This window comes from Leopardus geoffroyi, chromosome E1 (genome assembly GCF_018350155.1).
Source record: "Leopardus geoffroyi isolate Oge1 chromosome E1, O.geoffroyi_Oge1_pat1.0, whole genome shotgun sequence".
Classification (NCBI taxonomy): Eukaryota; Metazoa; Chordata; class Mammalia; order Carnivora; family Felidae; genus Leopardus; species Leopardus geoffroyi.
Window position 1 is genome coordinate 48,631,127 of NC_059330.1, and position 22,056 is coordinate 48,653,182.

The 22,056-nt window shown below is 37.8% G+C and overlaps 1 protein-coding gene and 1 long non-coding RNA gene across 16 annotated transcripts in view; one reads left to right on the forward strand and one right to left on the reverse strand.

Moving 5' to 3' along the window:
• CEP112 (centrosomal protein 112) overlaps positions 1 to 22,056 on the forward strand; it is a 468,148-nt gene that overhangs the window by 14,238 nt on the left and 431,854 nt on the right. The window lies entirely within an intron of this gene.
• LOC123603957 lies at positions 451 to 4,463 on the reverse strand. Its single transcript, XR_006715135.1, has 2 exons — positions 4,310 to 4,463; positions 451 to 562 (listed from the first exon to the last, which is right to left on the reverse strand). It is a non-coding gene; the product is annotated as an uncharacterized LOC123603957 (long non-coding RNA).

Consider the following 22,056-nt stretch of genomic DNA (forward strand, 5'->3'; position numbering starts at 1 on the left):
TTAAGAACATTATCAGTGACTTGAACAAAATATAACATCCTGCATATACATTTCGAAGCTTATACTTGAATTTCTTTTCTTTTTCCCTATTGAGCAGTATTTGTTTTGATTTAATAATGACTTAAAGGTAAACCCCATTCAACTGTGCTTTCCCACTAGAGTACTAAGCTTAAGGATTTTTAGTGCAAAGAAAGATAAACTTCTAAGTTTTGCAAATACACAAAAAGTAGATTATTGTTGTAGGATAACTTTTGGCCCTTACGAGGGATAGATTTACACTGGGCTTCTAGCAAATTTTGAATTTTACCTTTGGCGCTGTTTTCCGAAACGTCAAAATGTTGCACGGTGGCAGTTGACATGGATCATACTTTATACTTCATCCTCACCATTCTCTTGGTAGTTTTCATTTTTTGGAATTTGGTTTGGTTACCAGTGTCGTGTCTCTTTTGCGCTGTAATTTTGTTTGGTTTATTCCTTAATCAGATGGAGAAATGCTGTTAGTGATGTGAAATGTCTTCATGGTTGACGCAGCGCGGTTGATGTTTTTCAGGCCTCAGGCACTCTGGTGGAAAAGAACGGACGAACCCAACGTGAGAGATCCAGTCCATGTGAAATGTTTTGGTTAGAAAGGGGACACAGAATGGAGAGGCGAAAAAGGAAGGGGTGATAGAATTCAGGGTGCATTCAGAAGATTAAAAAGAGGTGAATAGATGAGTCCCTGGCACACGGTGTGCAGTTCTTGGTCTTAGCAGTCGTAGGAGATTTAAAAGTAGAGGAGGCGTTACCGTGGAATTTTCGTTAGCCTTATAGCAGATCAACGGAGGTGTGAAGAGAATGTGGTCTGCATGCAAAGGAAAACACAGTTCTCGGTTTGGCTGAAAAATCCATCGGGTGATTGCCGAAACGTTTCTTGCGCGTCCACCTGAAAGCTGCGTTCCTTCTAGGTATAACGCATATGGAGTTTACAGTATAAAGGTGAACTAAAGTAGTTTCCCATATCTTGGAGCTGAGACCAGAGGTTGGAAACTGACGATCTTCTTGGACTGAATGAATCACGTGCATAGATTTGTTTTGTTTGACTTCTGTAGTGTCTTTAAGGATTTTTGAACGAGTTATTCAAAGTGAACAATTGGGAGTTTTACATAAAAACATAATTTTCTGGGGGTGCCTGGTTTGTAAGTCAGAAGAGAATGTGACTCTTGATGTCAGGGTTATGAGTTTGAGCCCCATGTTGGGTATAGAGATTACTTAAATACATTAAAAGAAACCAAAACTTAAGCAAAAACCTGACTTTCTGGGCTCCTTAAAAAACTAGAGACTCAGTCGTCTTTCCAGAAGCCAGTCACACGTGGGAGTTAAGTGACACTCGGTTACTGCCCCAGTAAATGCCTTCGCTATTCGCTGCTCATTTTTGGCACGGACTTGGAGATCAGTTGCATCTGTGTTTGACTATGAACTTTTTCTCCTCTTTTAAGTAGGGTCGAGAGGTGGAAGAAGTATTTCTTTTAACGCTTTTGCACCTATCACAAGTGGAAAAAAGAAAGGTAGACGAAGAGGGGTCCGAAAACTCAAAAAGAGGAGGGAGACCACATCTTTGTAGGAGTGAAGAATGTCCCTACGTCTGGCAGCATAATCACTTGTTTGTTACCCAGATCCTGCAGAAATTCGCTTTCTGATGTTGTTTTAGATAAACAGGGAAGAATATTAACTGCACGGATTAATTTCCTTGTAGTGGTTATGTGTAGTTGTGGGGATATTCGTGAAGATTGAGGTGTGTGTTAAATTGAGGCTTAGGGTAGAAAACAGACTTGAGATCTCAGGAAATCCAAGTAATGGACTTTTCTTTCTCGGAACAGAGGATAAAGTTTAAGAAAATTTAGTGAGAATATTCTTCAAATATTACTCTGTGACTTTTCTGGAAAGTGATACCATAGTGAAATCTCCATAATTAAAAACATTTTTTAAAATTATACCTATTTGTATTTATTTATTTGTTTACTTATGTATTTATTTTTGAGAGACAGGGAGAGAGGGTGCAAGGAGGGACAGGAGAGGGAGAGGGGGAGTCCCAAGCATGCCCCACGCTCAGTGCAGAGCCCAATACGGGGCTTGATCTCATGGCGGTGAGATCATGACCTAAGCTGAAATGAAGGGTCAGATGCTTAACTGACTGAGCCACCCGGGCGCCCCCAAATCTCCCCAATTTTAACAAATAACTTCTTTTTCTTTGTTGCTCACCTATAATAAAATGGCATTTGATGTAAAATATTCAAGTATGAGGCGTTAGTTATCAGTTATATAATAAGTAATTAATGGGAAAAGCAGGTGGTACTTTGGTCCTACTCAACCCTTCAGATCTCACAATTCGAAAAAGTCTTGCCTGACACCCCAGGTCTATTTAAGTGACTCTGTGTTTCCTTGTTCGTGGCGTGCATAGTCTTCTGTTTCTGTTCTCCGTGCTAGACTGTAAATGTCAGGAGGCAGGGACTGTGCTTTCGCTATTTGCACTGTTTCCAGTGTCTCGCACCGGGCGGGGACCTCTTGGGAACCATGGAAGTATTTATATTTGATAAGTGCTTACATGCATGAGTGACTGTGTTGTGTCAGGCACTGCCACTTACTTAATTTAATCTGTACAAAGACCTTTGGAGACAGGTAGATTGCGACAGAGAGGATGGCCCATAAGGATTTAAAAAAAAAAATCTTTTAGGACAAGTTGAGGAAAGGATCCATTTTAGAAGTTAAGAGAGGTGTGGATGCAGGCTATAGAGATGCCCTCCACACACCGTGAGTGATCTAGAGACAGTGAGCTGGGAAAGACAGACTGAATGAACTGTCTTTCTGGTCAAGTGTCCGAATATCACCAAGGCTATTTGACAGCCATTTAGTGCTGCAAAAACAAAAGCTCTCAGACTGTCTTTTCTTCTATTGTTCTCTTCTTCGTTTCATTCCCTCTATTTGCAAATTTTAATTGGACTTAAAATTTGAAGCCACAGGTCCACGAATTAACAGATACTTGTAATTTTGTGAACAGGAAGTCATTGAAAAGAGTAAAACTGACATTTCTTTTAGCTAATGGCAATAAAGTTGATTTAAAAGCCAAGTAAACACATGATGTGTGAGATGAGATCAGTAGGGGTGGGAAGAGCCCTACTGATGGTCTTACTGTGCTGATGAAAAAGTCAGTATCTGCTACTGTTGACCTAGTACATCTCATCAGTTCTGCAAGAAATTGTTTTAAAAAGTTTAAGAGGCTTATAATATTTGACACATGTATGTTTTTATAGTGAATAATTTATTGTTACTTAGAACTGAAGTTTAATGCTGCCTCATAAATTTTACAAGCACTTCAACTTGTCCTTTGAAAAACCTCTTTAATCTTAAAAGATTTTCCCCCTTAGTGTTTCTTTTTTGATCACTTTATAAAATCCTGCTTTACTTAGACCTTTTTGTATGTGAAGCATTTCTAATGGCATTTTAGATTATGCTGTTTGTGTCCTAGCCTTTTCATATTGTTAAAGATGCAGGGCCCTTTTGAAGCCTCTTTGTTAGGCCTCCCTATTCAGGAGAGGTGGCACCTTCCCTTTACCTTTATTCTTCCTGTAAGAGACGGGGCGTTCTTCGTTCTAAACACGTTAGAAGTAGTTTGAGGTTATATGCTATCGTGCTTACTCTCATGCTCCCCCCCCCCCCACCCAAATACACATCATCCACTAGTAAGCTTAGCATTTCACATTGGATTGCTTCGACACATAGCTAGTCCCATCCTGGTTTTATTCTTTGCTTTCCTTTTTCACCTTTCTTGTTGAAGGTTATGTTATTACCAGTGTTTTCTTTTAGAAAAACCACTTTTTAAATTGCATTGCTGTTTTATTAGAGATCTATTACTGTCTTTTAATGTCAAATATCTGCTTTTCTTTTTAAAAAAATTTTTTTTTTAAAGTTTATTTTGAGAGAGAGAGAGAGAGAGAGCATGAGCGGGGGAGGGGGAGAGAGAGAAAGAGGAAGAGAATTCCAAGCAGACTCCGTGCTGTCAGCACAGGGCCCCGTGTGGGGCTCGATCCCCTGAAGCGTGAGATCATGACCTGAGCCGAAATCAAGAGTTGGACGCTTAACTGACGGAGCCACCCAGGCGCCCCCTGCTTATTTTCTTGACAGTGAAAAATTTACCTACATTTGAGTTTGGTGCATGCTTTTACAAAATGTTACTGATGAGACCACAGACTTAGATCTCATCGCTGTACAGTTGGGCTAATTTCATTTAGTTCTACAACCAATACTACTTCCTGGTCATCCTTCGGGTACTTACCACTATGATCTGGTAGAGACCTTAATTGCCTTTGCAGTTGACGGACTTCCGGGTAACTCCATGGTCCTCCTCTGGGTGTTCACAGTCTTATAATCCCTTCCTCTTGAGTTCAGGCAGGACCTGTGACTTGCTTCTCATAGGATATGGCAGTGGTGATGGGATGTCATTTCCATGATTACATTATGACACATAAGGCTCTGTCCTGCTAGCAGACTGACTTCAGAGTCTTGCTGTCTTTTCCTTGCTGGCTGTGAAGAGCCAGGCTGCCATGAATTCTCTAGCTCTCAGGCACTGAATGCTGCCAACAACCATGTGCACGGGGAGGGTGGATCCTTCCCCGGTAGAGCCTCCAGATGAGAACCCAGCTCTGGGCAAACCATGATGGCAGCCTGCATGGCCCTCAGCAGAGGACCCAGCCCAGCTGTGTCTGTACTTCTGACCCACAGAAACTAGGAGAAAATACATCTGTGCCGTTTAAAGCCCTTCAGTGTGTGGTAATTTGTTACGCAGCAGATGACTAGTACAGTTTTTATCCTCATTTTGGGAAATGATACAACCCATATACAATACATGCTTCTTGTTAAAACCTCAGAGTAGAAATATGTGGAGTAAAAAGTCAAAGTCTTTCTCTCCATGTCCTCCTTATTCCACTTTGCTCATGGGAAGTAATAGTCATCAATAATTTGGTGTGTATCATTCTACAGTAGCCACGTAGCCACACATAAGTAATTAAAAAGTTATACATTAGTTTATACTGTATGTCCTGTGGTGAGACTGGCTCTTTTTCCGCTTGACTGTATCCGAACCTGTGTCATGTAGTCTGTGCAGTTTTTTTAACCGCTGGTAATAATCCCTAGTGTGGATTGACTGTAATTTAACCTGTCTCTGTGCTTTGAATTCTTCACGGTTATAAAGAATGCCTTCGCATCTCGGTACACATACCATTATGCATCTGCATGTATTTTTTGGCTACTGCTGATGCTCAAGAAAGAAATCACTGTTTTAGTAGCCTGGTACGTTAACAAATTTAACGGATAAGGGATTGGTGGGATTATTATCAGGTACGCCATCTTGCGGATTGATAACAAAAATCAATTTGGGCTAGTGTGGAGAGATCTCTAAGGTACATAAAGTTTCAAAGAAGTGTATAAAAGTATAGTAAGCTTCAGTGTATGTGTGTGCACGGTGTATTTCAAAGAGGATATATGGATGCACGTGTACGTGTGTTTGCGATATTTCTGGGTGCCACATTTGAAACAGTTTTACCTTTAGAGAGAGGGACTAGTCTGGTGTGGAATGTTAAAAACTTTTTTGGACATACGTCTATGTTAGTTTTAATAGTCACATACTTATTTTTGATAGATACTGTCAAGTTGCCCTCCAAAATACCATCTTGTTAAGATGTTTGGGCATATACAATAGTGATGCATATTAACACATTTAACTATATATAATTATACAAATTTAAACATAAGAATGAAATTTTCCCAATAAATAATTATTTGTGGATTTCACTTGTATTTCTAATTTGTTAAAACAGAAATCAGGTGGGACGAGTTGTGCCATTTATGGAGCACCTACTGTATGCTAGATACTATTCTAGAAATCTTTTACAAGTTATCTGATTTCATCCTCTCGACCCTTCTGTGAGGCTGACGTGATGGCCCTTTGTATTTATAGATGAGGTAACAGCTTCCGTGAGGTCATACCATGTTCCCCGTGATGGATCCAGTTTTGGAATCTAGGTCTTGATGATTTTAATTTTTTTTTAATGTTTATTTATGTTTGAGAGAGAGACAGAGACAGAGCGTGAGCAGGGGAGGGGCAGAGAGGGAGGGAGTCACAGAATCCGAAGCGGGCTCCAGGCTCTGAACTGTCAGCACAGAGCCCAACACAGGGCTGGAACTCACAGACTGTGAGATCAAGACCTGAGCCGAAGTCGGACGCCCAACCGACTGAGCCACCCAGGCGCCACTTGGTTTGATGATTTTAGACCCTGTGTTCATTCTAGTCTAGTCTGTCCTGTAGGCACGAGTACCGTATGCAGCAAATGTGGAAATTCCACTTTCATCCATCATTTTCCCCCACTCAAGCTGTATCAGCAGTCCTGGGCGACTGTGCCTTTGTTCTTGGTTATTTCTAGGTTGAGCTGAAATGAGGGAGTTTGCCTTTGTTCAGATCTCTCTTCTGACACTTGGCAACTGTGTCCTCAGGCAAGTTACTTAATTTCTCTAACCTCCAGTTTCATCATTTGTAAAATGGAGCTAGAGAGCCTCTGACAGGGACCTGAGAAAGTGTTAGCTGCGGCCACCTTCATCACTGGCGTGGTGATTGTTACTTTAATAGTTCCTGCAGGAGCATACTTGTTAGATGGTTTGACCATTCTTTCTTCTCTAATTAGCTAATCTTCCTAAAGGATATTATCTTAAAATCCATCAGTCATTAATTGTTTTGAGTTACTAAAAATCATTTGAGAATCACTTGAGAAAAATAGATTAATGGCTATGCGGAAAGCGTCTCAGTGTAAGTATGATTCCTGCACACTCTTAGAAGAAGGTGGGAGAGTATTTTAAAAGAGGCTTTGAAAGAATCTTTATTTCGATGACTCAGCAAGTGCTTTTTCCCCCCAGATAGAAGGAATACAGTGTAGCTGGCCCCTTTTTTCTTTTTGCATTGTGCCACACACCCTGAATTAGAAGCTAAGTAATAGTTAGGCATAAGTTCATGTCGTATCTATGTATTCTTTTTGTGTATTCTCCCAAACACAGAACATGGAGATAATATGTTGCATTCTTTTCTTAGGATTCTATGAAAAATGTTTTGAAGCTTCTGTTTAATGGCTTGTGATTATTTTTATGACTTTTCAGTGAAGTATAATGTGGTCTGGTAGCTTTATCACCAAAGTGCAGTTAGGGTCTAGGATAGAAAAGATGAAAAGAATGATTTAATACCACTTAACTATTTTTACTTGAAACTTTGCTTAAGAGTTCCGGGTTAGGAGAGGGTTGGGGGGGGGGGGGCGGTGTGGAGAGAGGCAAGATGAATCAGCCTGCTTCCCAGCGGAAGAAACACAAGGATTCTACTTAACTGTAGAGGGCCTTGTTCATGAAAAAGGAAGGCATTAGTTTAGATTTCTTTAGATGCCATTTTATAAAGAGCCACCATCTAGATTACGTAAAAATTCTAGGAGTGTGCAAACAGAATTATTATTTACTGTATATTACTCTTACCCTTTGAGATTTAGGTTATGTTTATATGAATTAAAGTTTTATCTTTTAATTTATATTGTGTCCTCTAAGAAAGAAATTTGTTCATACCTGTAAGAAAGGACTTGGAGAATAATTGTCCTATTTTAAGTGATTATAGAGGACTATAATTTTTGCATCTTGCTTTAATGAGATCCTTCCATGGATTATTTGATGCCAGATTTTAGTTTGGAATGAGGAATCTAATTATAGCCCTGCCCTTATGGAAAATATGATTTGCTTTACAATGATCCTCTTTATGATGTGGTTTTCCAGGAATGCATTGCGGCAGAAAGCTGGGACTGTGTATGTCCTTTAAAAATGTCTCCCATTATAGCTAACATTTCATTGGCTTGTGCAGTTTAATGACATGACCAGCAGATGGTGAGCAAGTATAATGAAAATGTACTTGTGATTGAGTATGTTCATCTATGTGAAAAAACATTTTTCACTTCAAAAATAATGATGTAATTTTTTAGTCTGGATACTTAAAAAACTGCAAAGGAATCTTTTTCTTTGTTAAACTCCGTTTTTGTACGTAAGTGACATTAACACTATAAACAGCCCTGCTCCTAAATTGTTGGATGAATTTATGGGGTTGCTGATCAGTATCTTTCCTTCCTAGGGATTCTTTATATCCAGTGGCATAAATAAATATGGTTAGGATTACACACAGTAAAACATCCTTAGATATTTACAAAGTACATTCATTATGTTTACGAATAGCCCCATTGTTTGGGCAAAGATAGATTCTACAGTAGCACCATCCCAAAGTACTTTCTGCAGTGGTGGAAATGTTACATGGCTGTGCTACCCAGTACAATAGCCACTCTTCACAGGTGACTGTTGAGCCCTTGAAATGTGACTAGTGTGACTGAGGAACGGAATTTTAAGTTGTAATTAATTTAGATAGCTGTATGTGATTTAGTGGCTCCTGTATTGGGGCTTGGCACTGAAGACCTGGGTCTTCTTTTGGGCCACTGTAAAGCCTGACCTAGATGGACAGCTGCTGTCTAGGTGGGGAAGCGGGATGCAGACCGGGACCTGGAGTTGGGTGTTGGTACCTATCAACTGCCTCCGCCACAGGGGAGCCCTTTTATCTGTGCTTACTTGCGATTCATGGGTATCTCTTCTTTGATGATAATCACCCATGAGCAACACCTAGTTGCTTTTCTGTTTGGTCAGTCTCAGGTTTCAGAGGAGCTCTTGCCAATAAATCTTTTTGAAAGAAAGGAAAAGTAATCATTTTCCTTAAGTTGATTTTTTTCATCATTTTGTTTGGATGAAACACTCAGCAGGATTACATGTGATTCATTGGATACTTTTGATATAGTGGCTGCTCGTTATAGGTAGACACTTATCCTTGAGCTCTACAAATAAGTCTGCTGCATAAATGAGGAATGAAAACTGTTTCTTAGGATACTCCATAAAACATAATGTTTCATGCACTCATAAAACCACCTAACTACTCATTAATTTTCAACATTAACACATTAGTTAAATAGCATTCTTCGGTGTTTACCAGGTCAAGGAAGTGGCAACAAGTTGCAACTGAGATAGAATTGCTTGGAGAACAATGGGCTTGCATTTTTCCGAGGCTTTTTTTGTTTTGTTTTGTTTTAGTGAGTCAGATTTTTGACGTATTTAGTTGCTTTTTAAAAAATTTTAATGAGTGGGGCTTTGTAATAGCATCTTTTTATTTCACAGGCAACTTTCTTTTTGTGAGGTCATAATATTGAATAGTTTTGATTGTCCTTTTAATAAAAAAAGATGACAGTAAGTTTATAAGTATGTTACCGTAAAACTTAATTTTAAGGGAATTAAAATACTCTCTGAGTGTTGTACTGTTAAACCAGAGATCAGTTAATAAACGTTGACTTAATTGTACGGTTTTTATTTTTAAGTTTTAAAATCGAATGTTATTTTAAGGTAGGAAATGGGGAAAGCAAGAAGTCTTAAATTGCTTATGAATCTCTGGTCATTTTTTTAGTTTTGTCAACCCATCTCATTTTTTTTTTCCATTTTGTTTTGTTTTTCTGTTTATTCCTAATAAAGTTCCCTTTGAAAAATTAAAATAATATGTTGTGGATCACTGGAAGTTATTTTTTCTTATTTTCAGGGTAGTTTGATAGTTTACTGCATTATTAGTTGTTGCTATTTATTTTTATGTTTCATTTCCATTTAGCAATGCCTTGAGAAGACGATTCTTTAGGTGGTGTGTAACATTATTAGCCGCTGCTCAGATGAACGCAAAGACATGAAATCTAGTTAATTCTCGTTTTAGTTTCCTGATCATTTATAATCTAGTAGTTGTGGAGGAGTCGTATGACTCTTGCAATGTTTTACAACTGTGAAACATAGTGTACATGTAAAAAGTGCACGAAAATAGGGGCGCCTGGGTGGCTCGGTCAGTTAAGCATCTGACTTCGGCTCAGGTCATGATCTCACGGTTTGTGAGTTTGAGCCCCTCGTCAGGCTTTGTGCTGACAGCTCAGAGTCTGGAGCCTGCTTCAGATTCTGTGTCTCCTTCTCTCTCTGCTCCTCCCCTGCTTGTGCTCTGTCTCTCTCTGTTTCTCAAAAATAAATAAATGTAGAAACAAAAAAAAGTGCACGAAAATATACAGGTACAGTTTAAAGAACAGTTACAAAATAAACATCCCTATACTTTTAACCCACCCAAGAAATAGCATATGATAGTACTCCAGGAGACCTTGGGTGTCCTTCCTGACTGGCTCCTCTTGTCATCTCCTGAGAGGACCATTGTCCTGTCTTTTGTGTATATCATTTCTTTTCTTTTCTTTTTTTTTTTTTAACTTTATATAAGTGGGACCATACTTAATATATTATTTTGAAGCTTCTTTTTCTCATGTTTTTCAGATCTATCCTTGTTAATAAATGTGGCTGTGTTTCATTCTTTGTGGCAAACTTTTAAAGTCAATGTGTAACATACAAGACTTAATCAAAGTTTGGTGCAGTTTTACAAAATGAATACCTGTGTGTAACCATCTTCTAAAGCAAGAGAGAGACCATCCTCAGCTCTCCAGAAAGCTCTCTCTTGCCCCTCCCCCTCCATTTACCATCCCACCAAATAGTAACCACTATTCTGCATTACATCACCGTAGATCAGCTTTAACAGTTTTTGATTCATAAAGCGTGTTTGCGTTTTTCTAGCTTCTTTGGCTCAACGTTATGTTGTGAGATTGATTTGTGTTGATGTGTTTAGCAAGGGATTATTCTTTTTTATTTACTACTGTGTGAATGTATCGCATTTATATATGCATTCTACTGTTGTTGGATATTTGGTTTTGTTCTGGGTTTTGGCCGTTACAAATAATTCTGCTGTGAACATTCTCGGACATGTCTTTTAGTGCCCATGTGTGCACCGTGTTGACTTGGAAGTGTACTTACAGCACATTCTGCCAGAGAGTTTTCCAAAATGGTTATGGCAATTTACTTTTCCAGGGTAGGATTTCAGAGTCTGTGGCTCCCCCACTCTCCCAATACTTGGTTTGTCCGTTTCTTTTAGTTTTAGCGATTCTAGCATGGTGTGTTTTAATTTGCAATGTCCCACATGGCTAATGACATGGAGTACCTTTTCCTATGCTTTTTGGCCACTTGGGTGTCCTCTTTTGTGAAGTTGCTATTCATTTTTTAATAAAACATGGCTTCTCAGTGTTTTTTGATTTGTCACGATTCTTTGTATATTCTGGATACAAATGTACATATCCAGAATACATTTTTTGTTGATGTACGTATGGCATATATCTTCTCCCACTTTCATTGGTGTGATCTGTCGAATGTCATTAACTTATCAACGTTTATTTATTTTTGGGACAGAGAGAGACAGAGCATGAACGGGGGAGGGGCAGAGAGAGAGGGAGACACAGAATCGGAAACAGGCTTCAGGCTCTGAGCCATCAGCCCAGAGCCCGACGCGGGGTTCGAACTCACAGACCGCGAGATCGTGACCTGGCTGAAGTCGGACACCAAACCGACTGCGCCACCCAGGCGCCCCATGTCATTAACTTATATTATAGTTTTATTTGTTGTTTGTCTCTGATATTGTTTGTGCTTTTTTTGTGTGTCCTGTTTAAGATTTCTTACCTTGCCTATCCCAAGATAATGGAGACACTTGCCTATGTTGCCTTCTAGAAGCTTTCTTATCTTTCTCATTTAGGTATGTGCTTCATCTGGAATTGATTTTTATGTATGAAATGAGGTAGGGCTTTCTCCCACCCCTAGTCAGCCTAGGATAGTGGAGGGATAGCCATTTAATCCAACATCTTTAAAAAAAAAACCCAGCCTTTCCCCACTGCTGTAGTTGGCATCATTATTGTATACTAGGAAATCTTATTTGTGTGGGTTTATTTCTGGACCCTCGTCTCCTCTATTGGTCTATTTGTCTATCTGTGTGCTATTATTATATGCCTTAATTACTGCAGCTTAGTAGTGTAGCGTATGCATTCCAGCTTTCTTTTCTTCTCCAAGATTGCCCTGGCTCTTCTTGGTTCTTTACCTTCTCCTTTAAATTTTATAATTAAAATTGTTTTTAATGTTTATTTTTTTGAGAGAGTGAGTGAGAGTGAGTGGGGGAGGGTCAGAGAGAGAGGGAGACCCAGAATCCAAAGCAGGCTCCAGGCTCTGTGCTGACAGCACAGAGCCCGATGTGGGGCTCGAGCTCACAAACTGTGAGATCATGACCCGAGCTGAAGTCTGCCACTTAACCAATTGAGCCATCCAGGCGCCCCTAAATTTTACAATTGAGTTTACCAGTTTATACACACACACACACACACACACACACACACACACACACACACGTATCTCTGTTGACATTGTAATTGGAAATGTATTGAGTCTATAGATCAATTTAGGAAGAGTTAATATCTTTATAATATGGAATTACACTCCCAGGCCCAGATAAACAGTGATCTGCTTTTTGTGTCTATGGTTTTGCCTTTTTTAGAAATTTCATCTGAGTGGATGAAATACATAAATACATACATAAACCATGTAGTCTTACGCATTTGATTCTTTCACTTAGGGTATTGTTTTTGAAGTTCATGTTGCCTGTATCAATAGTTCATTCCTTTTTAACCCTGGATGGTATTTCGCTGATGAGTGTGTCACATTTTGTTTATCCATTTACCAGTTCATGGATATTTGGATTGTTATCAGACTTCGGCTATTATGAATTATGCTGCTGTGGACATTCATACTGCAAATTTTTGTTTGAGCACGTGTTTTTCATTTCTTTTGGGTTGATATCTAACAGTGGGCTATATAAGTGTATATCTAACTTTTTAAGGGAAGTAGCAAACCATTTCCCAACGTGGCGGTGCCATTTGACATCCCTGTTAGCAACGTGTGAGTGCCTCAGTTTTTTCACATCCTCACCTCTTGGTATTATCAGTGTTGTTGATTTTGGTCATTTTAATGGGCATGTAGTGGTATTGCATTGTGGTTTTAATTTGCATTCCCCTAATAACTACTTGTGCTGAGCATCTTTTCATGTGGTTAACGACCATTCGTATATCTTCTTTGGAGAAACGTCTGTTCCGATAGCTACCTGCTCCTCACACACCCAACTACAATCAAGGATCACTAGAGACATTTCTGAAAGGGTGAATAATGGGAGGTACAAAGGAGTCACTGGTTTCCATAGCAGTTCTGAAATCCAGTTGGGCAAATATTGGAAATTCCTTAATCAAGGCTCAAGACCTGGGACTAATATTGCATGTCTCCTAGCTCCTCCCACTGGGCTCCTGAGTCCATCTTCTGAGTTCTTCCTTTTTCATGAAAGATAGCATGTATTTGCAGCTTAGTACTTTTCTCAGCCTGTTTCCCTCCAGAAGAATTTTGGACACTTTTGTACTCTTATCTTTTTCAGTCTAAGGGAGCAGTGATTTTGCTGAATAATTTTCTCAAAGCCTTTGTAGACCTCCTGTGCATCTCTTTTATGTTCATTCCACTAGACAAAAGCCACATGTATTAAGCTCATTGAGATTCCCTTTCCATGTTGGGTTGCTTCTGACAAGATTGAGGGATAATGACCTTAACCTTTCTAGAGGCTCTGTTGTTTGATTGAGAGAATCTGTAAAGCATCGCCTTAATCTTTTTAAAGTTCTCTGTGTGTGAATGTATAGTACTCTTGATGTACCACCTTTGATCTTTTTGATCTTAAAAAAAGGTTTTTCATTTATACTCTTGGCTTTTTCTCTAGGCGGTGCTCAGATTTCACTCGGGTGCCATTTCTTAGTTTAGCATCTTTTGGTAGCTGGAGACTGAGAATTTTTAAAATCATGAAGTTCTCGTTCTTTTTTCTTTAGGTGTCCTCCACTTAGTTTAATTTATTACTCTTCTCTTGCATTTTACTCTAAGCAGCAAGAAATACTTTGCTTGGAAATCTCCGTCACTATATCACTCATCCAACTTATTAAAAGCATGTCTTCTGTTTTACATGTTACTTAAGGTGATAGTGTGGCCACTGCATAAAAGGATCCCTCTCCTGTTTTTCAGTAACATGTCTCTCACTTCCTCTTGAGTTCTCACTGGCAAATCTCACTTGAGTCCTCAAGTCCAGATTTCTACTAACAGCCTCTTCCGGTCAATTTTGTCTTTTTTTTAGTATACAAGTCAAAGTCCTTCCAGCCTCTGATGACTACCTGGTTCAAAACACCCTTCCACTTTTTAGGCGGTACCTCGTTTCTGGGTACCAAAGTCTGTATTAGTTATCTATTGCTGCATAACAAATTGTTCCGAGTGTTAGCAACTTAAAAACAACAAAATTTATTATCTTGTAGGCATGGCTTAGCTGGGATTTGTGGCTCAGGTTCTCTTGTAAAGCTGCAGTCAAAGTATTTGTGGGGTGTTTGGGGGCATCAGTCTTAGGGCTCTCATTCAGAGGCTTCTTTAAGTTTCTTGCTGTTCAGACTTCTCCAATGAGCAGCATGAAAGATGGCAGCTGGCTTGCATTGAAGAAAAGAAGCAAGATGGAAACCAGGGTCTTTTTTGTAAGCTAATCTTAGAGGCAATAGCCTATCACTTGTGTTATATTCAGGTTATTAAAAGTAAATCACTAGATTCAGTGGATACTCAGAGAAAAAGGTTTACACAAGGGCATGAATGCCAGGAGATGGGGGTCATTGGGAGCCATATTAGATGTTGCCTACCACACACCTAGAACAAGTACTAAAAATGTAATAGACATATAACCAGGAAGAAATATAACTAAAGAGATTAAAATGGAATACAGTAAAATAGTCAACATAAAAGTAGGTAGGGAAGGAAGAACAGAGAAACAGAAGATGGGACAAATATAAAACAAATAGCAAAATGGCAGACCAAGTAGAGCCATATCAATAATTACATTAAATGTAATTGGACTCAACAGTCCAGTCCAAAGGCAGTGAATACTAGATTGGATTTAAAAAGCAAGAACCATGTTGTATGTTATCTATAAGAGACATACTTTACAATACAAAGACAAGTAAATTGAAAGAGTTGTGGAATGTAAAGAGATATAAAATGAAAACAGAAGCATAAGAAACCTTAAGCCAAAGAGAATTATTAGAGACAAACATAATTATTTTGTAATGATACAAGAATACGTTCATAAGCATGACATACCAGTTGTAAATGTGTATGTAGCAAATGATAAAGCTTCAGAAATATGCGAGTCAAGAAATAACAGCCAAAGGAAGAAATAGACAAATCCACACACGTTGCAGATTTTAACACCTTTCTTAGGAACTGATGGAGCAGAAAATTCAGTGAGGGTGTAGAAGACGTGAACAGTGCACTGACCCATCTCAACCTCATTGACGTCTATAAAACACCCCACCCAACAAGTACAGATTACACATTCTTTAAGTGTGCATGGAATGTTCATCCGATAGGTCATGTCTGGTCATAAAAGAAATCTCAATTGGTCACCAAAGATGAAAGTCGCGCAATATATAGTCCGACCTCATTTGAATTTAATGAGAAATGAACAGTAATAGTACTGTATATCCAGAAAAGCCCTAAAATATTTATAAGTTAAAAAAAATCATTCTAGAAAAGATCTTATTTTATTATTATTGCTTTCTTTTTGCTTTTTAAAAAAAGTGTATTTTGAGGAGAGGGAGTGCCCACTGGTGGTAGGGGCAGAGAGAGAGTGAGAGAGAATTCTAAGCAGGCTCCGCACTGTCAGCGCAGAGCATGATGCGGGGTTCAAATTCACAAACTATGAGATCATGACCTGGACGGAAATCAAGAGTTGGACACTTAACTGACTGAGCCACCCAGGTGCCCCATTTAAGATTTTATTTTTAAGTAATCTCCACACCCAATGTGGGGTTTGAATTCATAACCCCAAGATCAAGAGTCTCTCCGACAACTGAGCCAGTCAGGTGCCCTCCAAAAATCAATTATACCCATTGGTGAAGAAAGAAATCACAAGGGAGTTTAGAAAATATTTTCAAACAAATGATAAGGAAAATACAATACATAAAACTTTATGAAGTGCAGCCAAGGCAGTGCTTAAAGGGAGACATAGAGTTTTTAATGCTTATATCAGTAAAGAAGAGATATCTGAAATCAGTGATCATAGCTTCCCCCTTTTGAAGCTGGAAGAGTAAGAGCTAAGTGGACCCAATGTAAGTGGAATGAAGGAAATAAAATAGATGAGTGGAAGTCAATGGAACAGAGAATAGTAGAGAAAAATCAATGAACCAAGTATTGATTTTTTTGAAAAGCTAGGTAAAATTGATAAATTCTGGTCAGACTTATCAAATAAAAAGAAATATATGGACAAATATAAAAACCTGTAGAATTTTCCTTTCGGTTTATGATTCCATTTTTAGGGGCACCTGGGTGGCTCAGTCTGTTGAGCGTCCGACTGCAGCTCAGGTCATGGTCTCGCAGTCTGTGAGTTTGAGACCCACGTCAGCTGTGCTGACAGCTCAGAGCCTGGAGCCTGCTTTGGATTCTGTGTCTCCCTCTCTCTCTGCCCCTCCCCCGCTCATGCTCTGTCTCTCTCTCTGTCAAAAATAAACATTAAAAAAATCTATATATATAATTCCATTTTTATTTTTTATAGGAGTAGAAAGAAATATGTGTAAAATAATTATAAATATACGTTAATGGGTATCAGCAACATAAACTTGTGGGGAGAGGTGTGGAGCTATAAAGGAGTAGAGTTTTTGTATGTAGTTGAAGTTTAAAATATATTGTTGTCACTTTAGGATTAAAAAAATTTTTTTGTAATCCTCATGGTAAGCACAAAGAAAATACACACAAAAGGCTATGAGAAGGGAATCGAAACATGTCATTACAAAACATCAACTAAATAAAAAGGCAGGCAGGGAGGAAATGAGAGACAAATAACCTATAAGACATACAGAAGATAACAAAATGTCAATAGTAAGTCTTTGTCTATCACTAATCCATTGCACTTCAAGTGTAAATGGATTAAACTCCACAATGAAAAGTCATGGCTTAGCAGAATGTATAAAAAATGCCAGTATTCAACTATATGCTGTTTACAGGAGACTCACTTTAGATCTAAGGACACACACACCCACACACAGGTTGAAAGTGAAAGAATAGAAAAAGATATTTCATGTAAAGAGTAACCGAAGGAGAGCAGAGGTGACTGTATATCATACAAAATGGACTTTAAGTAAAAAACAGCTATGAAACAGAAGGACATATATTATGATAAAAGGGTCAATTCACCAAGAAGATACAATTATAAAATACATGCACCAAACATCAGAAGTCCTAAATATATGAGACCAACATTGGCAGAACTGAAGGGAGAAATCGCTCTAGAGTAATAGTAAGAAACTTTAGTACCCTGCATTCCCACATTCAACAATGGATAGAACAATCAGAAGATCAATAAAGAAATAGAAGGTTTGAACAGTACTATATAGACCAATTGGACCAAACAGACATATACAAAGCATTCCACCCAACACAAGTACACATGGAATAGTTTCAAGTACACATGGAATATTCTCCAGGGTAAATCATGTGATAGGCCACAAAAGAGTCTTAATAACATTTTAAAAATTGAAATCATACAGAGTATTTTTTTTCTGAGCAAAATATAGGGAAACTAGAAGTTAATAGTGAAACTGGAAAATTCACAAATGTGTGGAATTAAATAACTCACTCTCACTCTAAGCAGTGAGTCAAAGAAGAAATCAAAAGGGATATTAGAAAATATCTTGAGATAAATGGAAATGAAAACACAATATACCAAAACTTAGGAGATTCTGTGAAAGCAGTAAGAGGGAGACTTAAGGTTGTAAAAGCTTGCATTAAAAAAGAATAAAGATCTCACATGGGCAACCTAAGTTTACATCTTAAGGAACCAGAAAAAGAAGAACAAACTCCAAAGATAGCAGAAGAAAGGAAATAATAAAAACTAGAGCAGAAATAAACAAAATGGAGAATGAAAAAATATTAGAAAAAAATGAAACCAAGAGTTGTTTTATTCAGAAAAAAATCAACAAAATTGAAAAACCTTTAGCTGAATTGCTTAAAAAGAAAGAAGACTCAACTGAAATCAGAAAAGAAAGGGGGGAGTATTGCAACTGATTTTACAGAAATAAAAAAGATTATAGGTATGATGAGTAGATGTATGCCGACAAATTGGATAAACCAGATGAAATGGACAAATTACTAGAAACAGTCTATCAAGACTGAATCATGAAGAAATAAAATCTGAAAAGACCTGTAACTGGTAAGGTTATTAAAGGATTATTCAAAAAGCTCCCAACAAAGGAAAGCCTAGGACCAGATGGCTTCATGGGTGAATTCTACTGAGCATCCAAAGAATATTTAACACCAATCCTCCTCAGACTCTTCCAAAAATTGAAAAAGAGGAAGCACTTTCAGATTCATTGCATGAGGTCAGCATTACCCTGATACCAAAGCCAGACAAAGACACTACTGGAAAACTACCGACCAGTTTCCCTGATGAATATTTATGTAAAAATCTTCAACAAAACCAAAAAAACCCCAACAAAACAAAACCAGCAAAGAAAAGAAACAACAACTAGCAAACAGAATTCAGCAGCACATTAAAAAGATTATACACCATGACCAAGTGGGATATTCCTGGAATGCAATGAGAATTCAACATATGAAACTCAGTCAGTATAGTACACTGCATTAACAGAATGATTGAAAAAGCCACATGATCATCTCAAACGATGCAGAAAAGGCATCGGACAAAATTTAATACCCTTTCATGATAAAAATAATAAACTAGGAATAGAAGGAAGCTATTTCAAAATAATAGGCCGTATATGAAAAACTGATCACTAAAATCATACTTAATGGAGAAAGACAAAGACTTTCTAATCGCCAGAGTGATTAGGCAAGAAAAAGAAATAAAAGGCATCCAAATCGGAAAGGAAGAAGTAAAATCATCTCTGTTCACACATGACATGATCTTATACATAGATATGTACATAAAATATACATAGAATATGTATGTATTCCATACAAAACTGTTAGAACTAATAAATTCAACAAAGCATCAGGATAAAAAACCAACACACAAAAATCAGTTTCATTTTTTATATCTGACAGTAAACAATCTGACAAATTAAGAAAATAATTCCATTTACAATAGCATCAAAAAGAATAAAATACTTAGGAATAAACTTAATCAAGGAGGCAAAAGCCTTGTACGCTGAAAAACTACGAAATTAAAGAAGACACTAGTAAATGGAATCACATCCTAGTGATCAAGATATGGTCAATACTACTCAAAGTGATAAATGGATCCCATGCAGTACCTATCAAGATTCCAGTGGCATGTTTTTCTGTTTGTGTGTGTTTTCAGAAATACAAAAATACATTGTAAAATTTGTATGGAATCTCAAGTGACAATGAATGGCCAAAACAGTCTTGGAAAAGAACAACACTGGAATACTCATACTTCCTAATTTCAAAATTTATTGCAAAGCCACAGTAATCAAAATAGTGTGGTATTGGCATAAAGACAGACATATATATAATAATAGAGTAGAATAGAGACCCCAGAAATAAACTCTTACATATATGATCAAATTATTTTTTGACAAGGTGCCAAGACCACTCAATAGGAAAAGGACAATTTTTTTTTCAACAAATTGTGCTGGGAAAACTGGATGCAAAACACATGCAAAAGAATGAAGTTGGACTTTTACCTTACACTATATATAAAAATGAACTCAAAATGGATCAAAGACCTAAACATAAGAGCTACAACTATAAAGCTCTTAGTTGAAAATATAGGGGAAAAGCTTCATGACAGTGGATTTGACAATGATTTACTGGATATGACACCAAAAGCACAGACAACAAAAGAAAAAAGATGATGAATTGAGTTATATCAAAATGGAAAATTTGTGTCTATCAAAGGATGCAGTCAAAAGAATGACAAGACAACCTATGCAGTGGGAGAAAGTATTTGCAAATCATACATCTGAAAAACAGTTAATATTCAGAATATGTAAGAAACTTCTACAACTCAATGACAACAATGAAATAACAACTCGGTCAAAAAATGGGCAAAAAAACTTGAATAGACTTTTCTCCAAAGAAGATGTACAAATGGCCAGTAAACACATGAAAAGATGCTCAACGTCAATAATCATAATAATCATTTTGGAAATGCAAATCAAAACCATAATGAGAGGGGCTCCTAGGTGGCTCAGTTGGTTGAGTGTCTGACTCTTGATTTCTTTGACTAGGTCATAACCTCATGGTCATGGGATCAATCCCTGTGTCGGACTCTGCTCTGAGTGTGGAGTCTGCTTGTGATTCTCTCTCTCTCTCTCTCTCTCTCTCTCTCTCTCTCTCTCCAACAAACCATAATGAGATACCACCTCACACCTATTAGTATGGCTACTATAAACAAATTAAATGTTAGCAAGGATGTGGAGAAATTGGGACCCTTGAGCACTCTTGGTGGGAATGCAAAATGGGGTAACTACTGTGGAAAATAGTATGGCAGCTCCTCAAATAAACTAGAAATAGTTACCATCTGATCTACCAATTCCTCTTCTGGGTATTTATACAAAAGAATTGAAAACAGGACTTGACATGTTCATGGTATCATTATTTGCACTAGCCAAAAGGTGGAAGAATTCCACGTCTTCGTCAGTGGATGGATGGAAACAAACTGTGGTATATATATATATATAGTGGAATATGAATGAGCCTTAAAAAGGAAGGAAATTCTGACACATGTTACAGCATGGATGAAACTTGAAGATATGCTAAGGGAAATAAGCTAGTGACAAAAAAGACAAATACTGTATGTTCGCACTTTTGCGAGGTACCTAAAGTAGTCTGATTCGTAGAGGCAGAAAGTAAAATGGTGTTTGCTAATGGCTATAGGGAGAGGGGAATGGGGTATTGTTTAGTGAGTACAGAGTTTCAGTTTGGGAAGATGAAAACGTTACAGAGATGGATGGTAGTGATGGGTGCACAACAATGTGAGTGGACCTAATGCTACTGAACTGTATGCTTAAAAATTATTAAGACCCCTGGGGTGGCTTGGTGGCTCAGTTGGCTGGGCTCTTGTCCAGCTCTTGATTTCGGCTTGGGATATGATCTCAGGGACATGGCATCCACTTGGGTTCTGCACTGAGTGCAGACCCTGCTTGGGATTCTTTATTTCTCTCTCCCTCTCTCTGCCCCTCCCCTGCTCTGCCTCTCTCTCTCAAAAAAAAAAAAAAAAAAAAATTGGTTGAGACAGTAAATTTTATGTTACATGTATTTTGCCACAATTAAAAATAAAAAAATTAAGAGAAAACACAAAATAACAGTTATCAGGAATGAAAAGGAGACTCCATATGGATCCTGTACACATTAAGAATATAATGAGAATAATATAAACCACCTTCTACCACTGAAAACTTGAATGAAGTAGACACATTCCCTGAAGGACACAAAGCTAATACTGACTCAAGAAGAAATGGGAAATTTGAGTCGCCCTATTATCTACCAAGGAAACTTAATTCATAATTAACCACCTTCCCACAAAGAAATCTCCAGGTCCAGATGGCTTTGTTGGTGAATTTTATCAGGCTTTTATGGAAGAAATATCATCCTGCATGAAATTTTTTCAGGAAATAGAAAGAGGGAATGCTTCCCAACTGATTTTGTTAAGTCAGTATCACTTTGTTTCCAAAAGAAGACAAAGACATCATAAGAACATAAAACTGCATACCAGTATTCCCTCATGAACATAGATTTAAACACTCTGAATTAGCAAATTGTATCCAGAAAAAGGATAAAAAGGATATTATATCATGAATGTATGAGGTTTAATCCCAGGAACATGAGGGGTTTTGGCACTTGGAAATCTATGTATTTTAAGAAGGAAAAATCATGTCATCATCTCAGTAGATGCAGAAAAAGCATTTAACAAAAATGCGAAAACCAACCATGATAAAAACCCTCAGCGAATTAGGAATGGAGGGGAACTTCCTCTGCTTGATTTAAGTTATC